Genomic DNA, 6,000 nt, shown 5'->3' with positions numbered 1-6,000 from the left:
AGAGTTATCAAAATTTCTACCAATTATTTCCAGTAAAAATTCGTTGCTTGATTTAATTTTATGATGTTTATAAAATACAAAGAAGTTAATTTCCATACAAGCAAAGAAATTCATTTCCCTGTTGTGATTGTTTTCATTCTTTTTATACTTTCAAAGTCTTTGCCTCTATCAGATCAAATAACTAATTACTGAATTTTCTTCTAGCTTTTAGTTTCTTTCGTTTCTTTAGACATTTATATATAGATCTTTCGTTTCTCCTTTAAAGAATTGAGCTCTGAAATTAAGAGGAGACATAGTTTGAAGGAAAGAACTCAGAATTGAGGTTCAAAGAGTGGGGCTTCTATTCCTGATCAGTTCTGTGCTCCAGACAAGTTAACTCATACCTTTGAGTAAAATCGGTATCTTAACACCTGCCATCTAAGACTCTTACTATGAAGGAGGTGGAAAATGGGGAGATACCAAGGATGTTTCTGCTTTTTTCTCCCCTTTGCACATGTGTTTATTCTTGCATCTGATGACATTTTCTCATTTGGAATGACCCTTTCTGTTTCCTTTCTTTGTCCTCTAAAGTCTACCAGTTCTCTACTACTTTCTGGTCCTTCAGACAACATGTGATCCCATGTTCCTCTTTAGGGTTGCATGGTTGAAGCTATAATTAAGTATCAAATGCCTCTTCATAGTTTTTTACTGCCTTTTGTATGTTTGCCCTAACTGCGCAACTTCTCCTCCACTAAACTCATTTTTTACAACATGGAAAGATTTTGCAAGACGCTGTGGAGTACACACACACACACACACACACACACAAAATAGATGGGTGACTCTCAGCTGAGTGGTTTGTTGATTTATAAAAATGAAATTAATTCACAAGAATTTAATACCCTTCTGTCAACCTACCCCAACCAACAACTTGTGCCTTGAAAAGATCAATGAAGGGTTGACCTAATTCCAGACACGTATACTAAGCACATGATGGCAAATGACATAGCAGAGGTTATATCCCCTTCCTAGTGCAGTTCAGAGCAATAGAGCTATTCCCAGGTTCTGAACATAGTCTCTAGAGTACAGACCTCACACTGAAGTAGTTCTAGATGAACCTGGTCTCACCTCCCAGAGTGCACACCTGCTTGTCTTCTAGGGGACTGCAGCTCCTTCAAAGCATTGCTGTCTCCTAGTCTGGCTGCTGCTTAGGAGAATTCTCCTCTGATCTATGCAGTCTACAAAATACTGCTAATTAGGGTAGTAGCTGGCTTCATCTTTTCCATGTGCTCTCTCTTCCCTTTTCTCCATCCTCCGCCTCCTTTCTTCTCTCGTTAGACTAAAGAGGTCCCCTTAGATACAACATGATTTTCAAATCAGAGCAGCAGAGGCAATCAGGATAGTTATATAAGGCCATTAAAGATCCTTCATTAACATCAAGTGCCCCTTTGTAATGAACCATGTGGCCTGGAAGGAGGAAGGAGGATTAACCTCTCTGCAGGGAGGCAGCCTCAGATGCTGAAGTTTTCTGCCCAAGATAAAGGCAGCAGCTTGCAAAGCACCCATCTGTAAAGCAATCTGCAAAGCTTAGTGGTGAGAACACTTATTTGGAGTCAGTTAGACTGGACTTTGAATCACAGTCACCATTTACTAGCTTGGATACTCTGGGAAGATCACTGAATTCCCCTGCACCTCAAATTTTTAATCTTTAAAGTAGAGAAATTTATATCTCCTGTGCACCATTGTAATGACTTAGTGAGATAATCTGCATAAAGTTTTGATATGGAACCCTATGTTCAATAAATAACTATTATTATTACTCTTGAGTATCCAAAGTTCTCTCCTACTGAGAGTTTAATACTTTAAATTTATAAAACACTTTGTAGTATCAAACTTGAACCCTATGTGAGCTATGAATCAGATGGAATCAGTATTTTATCTCCCAGGATTCTGGACCCCCTCCCATTTACTCCCCCATTACTACCACCAGATTTGTTAAACAGCAAATTCAAGAGTCAGAGCCATCCCACGAGGGTCCAGGATGCTTCTCACCTGGCCACAAAAGCCCCCTTGACTTATTGGTGAAGGAGCCACAATTAACAGAGGCCATGATTCCCCTGTGAATAATGAATTTCTAAATGATGAGCACTGGCTTGCCTTTGTTGTTTTCACTCCATCTACTAGGTTCCAGCCAGGCAGTATTAAAGCTGAGAAGTCCAGCTATTGTGCACTGTCAATTTGTTTAATGATTATTCGAGGAGGAGCAGGTGATTTCTATTAGAGTGCAAGTGACAGATTGCCCATTAGCTGGAAATTCGTGTTTTTCAAACAAGAAGTTCTCAGCCAACAGGGAAGCAAAGCTGGCTTGTCTGCCTCTTCAGGCACTACTCTGCCCACTTCCAGCCCCAGCAAAAAGGTTAATGGATGGTGGAACATCTGGGTGATGTTTGGCCAGGCCAACACTAGACTCTGAACTTATCCACTACCACCAACAAGGAGGATAGGAAACAGGGTAGGGAAAATGACTGCCAGTGTGTGTTCCAAGGCTAAAAAGAAGAGTCTGGAAACCTAGATCCCAAAGGTTATTTTTTAGCTAAAGGAGGTTGGTAGAGAAGACTCCTAAAGCCAGGGAAGAGGCTCCTGGACCACCCTGCTAACAGCAACACAGTCTTGCTAGGGAAACTAATGGAAATTTTTCCTTTTGCACATTGTTTTGCATTAGCACATTGATGAGAACAAATTTTAAGATTCTCCTATGTCTTGATTTCTGTGATGAACTTTGATTGACTATGATCAAGATCACTCTTGGTCTTCATAGTAATAAAAGACAATTCTAAACAAGACATCTGGAGTGAAGAAGGAACAAAGTTATTTGCTATTTTGGTCCTTTTATTAAATTTTCTAGCCAGGCATGGTGGCAGTGGCCTGTCATCTCAGAGACTCAGGAGGTTGAGGCAGGAGAATCGCAAGTTGGAGGGCAGTCTCAGCCACTTGGCAAGACCCCGGACAACTTAGCAAGACCTTGTCTCAAAATAAAAATAAATAAGTGAATGAAATAAAAAGGGCTGGGAATGTAGTTCAGTGGTAAAGTGCCCCTAGGTTCAATCCCCAGTACCAAAAAAAAAAAAAAAAAAAAAAAAAATCTAAACCAAGGATGGTGATCCAGGGCATGGGTTAACTTTGTTAACCTAAGTTACAGATCTCTGACATATGATAGTTCAGAGAGGAAAGGTATCCCAAGCGCTTCCCAAACTATGAGACTGATGTGCACAGCCAGTATTTCTCCTTTTAGCATCACTGAGGTGAGCCAGGGCTTTTGCCAAGAAGTGGAGGTGATGGTGGATAAAGGGCTCTCCTTTTATCTCAATGTTTCTCAAGATTTTTTACTTCTTCCTGCTCTAAGCAGGATGTGGTTTCTGAAGAATGTTTTTTCCTTTTTTTTTTATTTCTCTTTTTTTATTTTTGCATATCCCAAGGCAAAAAAAAAAAAATCTTTTTCTTAAAAATAAATAAGTAAATAGGAAAAGAGAAGGTGGGTGTTGTGGCAGTAATGGTGACAGAAGTTGTTGGTAGCAGTGGTGGCAGAGGTTGGAGGACTTTGTGGGCAAAAGTTAGTTGATATTGCCCCCTTGTGGAAAGATTCCCAAAGAACAATCTTTACTCTGGTGCAAAAATTGCCATAGCACTTTGGTGGAAGGGGACCTGGCCTTTGGCATTAAGGATTACAGACAGTATCAATGATAAAAGAAAGGGATAACTTGTTCAGAGGAGGACATTCCGTGGAGTTTGGCTTTCGTGACAAGCAAATAACATCTCACCACCAAATTGCTATGCTTCTCCTTCCACTATCTCTCCTGGCCAGAAAGGATTTGATTCTTATCTCTTGTGTAGTACTCCCCCGCCACCAGCCCCCATTAGCTCAATGCTTGTTAGAAGTGAGATCAGAAGATATTTTAAAACACTCAGAAGATTCAAAGGTTTTACGAAATAAGCTTACTATTAGTCTTTGATGACTATAAACCTTCATAGGTTTTCTTTTTTTTCTCCAAAATCCTATTTGGTTGCAGTAGCTCCAATCTGCTTTCATAGATTGAAGAACTAATTCCTCTGCCTGAATCCCAGTTTCCTCCTTTTAAAAAAGTATGACTAAAACTAGGGGCTAAGCATATTTAATGCTTAATGATTTCTGTACCCCAATACTTATCTATATACCTTTTGCATATTATGTTACAAAAACCCTTACTTCAAGGACATGCTGAAAAAGAAAATAAGTGTATTAATGTGAAGAGCTTTATATCAAGGACTTCTCATATAAAGGCAATTAAAATAGACAAATGCAATTAAAATCACAATACTGATGAAGAAAGCCAGAAATACCAATAAAGAGGGCTGCATTATCCTTTGATGGGAAAAAGAGCAAAGGCTGGGTAAGTAAGCAAATTTCTGTCTTAGAAGACAATTAACCCATTCCAAGCCATTTCACTCCCCTCATGCACACATCATATATCCCTGTTTTGGATTTTCTTTGAAATGCGTAGATTAGAATGAATTTTATGTTTGGAAAGTTATTTTGTATTTATGGTGTTTTAGTTTCTCTCATGAGATAATTGGAAACTGCTGTGTTGTCCCCAAACCAAAGATGGAGCTAAAGACGGATCCTTTCATGTTTTGCCAAAGCTTGCAAGGAGACAGGGGACCTTGGGGAGGAGTGTTTGCAGGAACATGCCAACTCAGTGGGGACTGACAGGGAAAACATGGCTTTCATCTCCTATGCCATTGGTTACAACTGTTCTTTTCACCTAAGCTTCATGTTGGGACTCAAACAAATGCACAGTTTGTTGTAATTAGGATTTTGGAAGCAGGCTCTGCACAGCACCCACAGGAATAATGCAACCAGCCGCTGGGACAATGGTCTGGGATTTGCTGCAGCTTCTCAATGGTAGACCAGTCATTTCAAACAGGAGCAGTAGAAAGGGTGGGCAGAGGGATGGCAAATCATCAGGGCACTGGCACTGCAGCCAGGATTGCTGGTTGGAACTGCCAACAGTGGGCCTCTGCTGTTGTCTCCCTCACCCCACTCTTGCTGGTGAGCATTAAACATTCAGATAAAATCACCAGCTTGATGTTCAGCTGGCCTGATTGCCAGAGACTGATTGCATTATTCATTCTCCTGAAAAGATTTTTAGGACTCTCAAGGATCCATAGAGATTATATTTTTAAAAAGAAAGAAAGAAGAAAAAACTCCAGAGTTATCAACAGTTTAATTTATCCTTTTGTTCTTTAAAAAGAGAGAGAGAGAGAGAGAGAGAGAATTGCAGAAGATAAACAGAGACCCCAAATAGGAAACAGGTTTGGGGTGAGGTTGATAGATTTTTGGAAGCCCTGTATGTTATAGGATTGGGAGACTCTCCATCTCGTCTTCTTCACTTCCCCTTTCTAGGTGGGTTCCTCCATCTTCTTTAAAAACAACTGTAATAAACAAAATCAACAAAACACAAACCAAAAACAAACCTCTTGCTCCTTCCTAATTCCCTATAAAATACCTCCATCTACTGGTCAAATGAAGAATGTTCACATCTTATCTTTTGTTGTATTTGTACCACAATGATTTATGAGAAATGCCCTCCAAGCACTTAATGCATTAGTTAGGAATCACAAATGTTAAAAAATTAAAGAGATTGAGGAAATTTTTCATTGCATTTCACAATTCACCCAAGTGTTGTGTTTGTATATTGGGAATGCATGCATGTGGACATACATACACAGTTTGCAAACACCCAAAATGAGAAATAACTCCGTACAATTGTAGAATGCAAAATAATGAGAAAAGATTAATGAATGGGAGCCTGGGGGGGGGAGAGAGAGAGAGAGAGAGAGAGAGAGAGAGAGAGAGAGAGAGAGAGACTGACTCTCTCTGGCAAACTACTTAAGCCTATCCCTAGCCAGACCAGAGAGGGAAGGTTCTGGTTTCAGAGATGGAATCAGACACAGTGGCCCAAGTAACCATGCTCCCTTCATGGA

Source organism: Callospermophilus lateralis, chromosome 4 (genome assembly GCF_048772815.1).
Source record: "Callospermophilus lateralis isolate mCalLat2 chromosome 4, mCalLat2.hap1, whole genome shotgun sequence".
Taxonomy (NCBI): Eukaryota; Metazoa; Chordata; class Mammalia; order Rodentia; family Sciuridae; genus Callospermophilus; species Callospermophilus lateralis.
The sequence above is the reverse complement of the archived record's forward strand: the minus strand, read 5'-3'. Positions refer to the sequence as shown.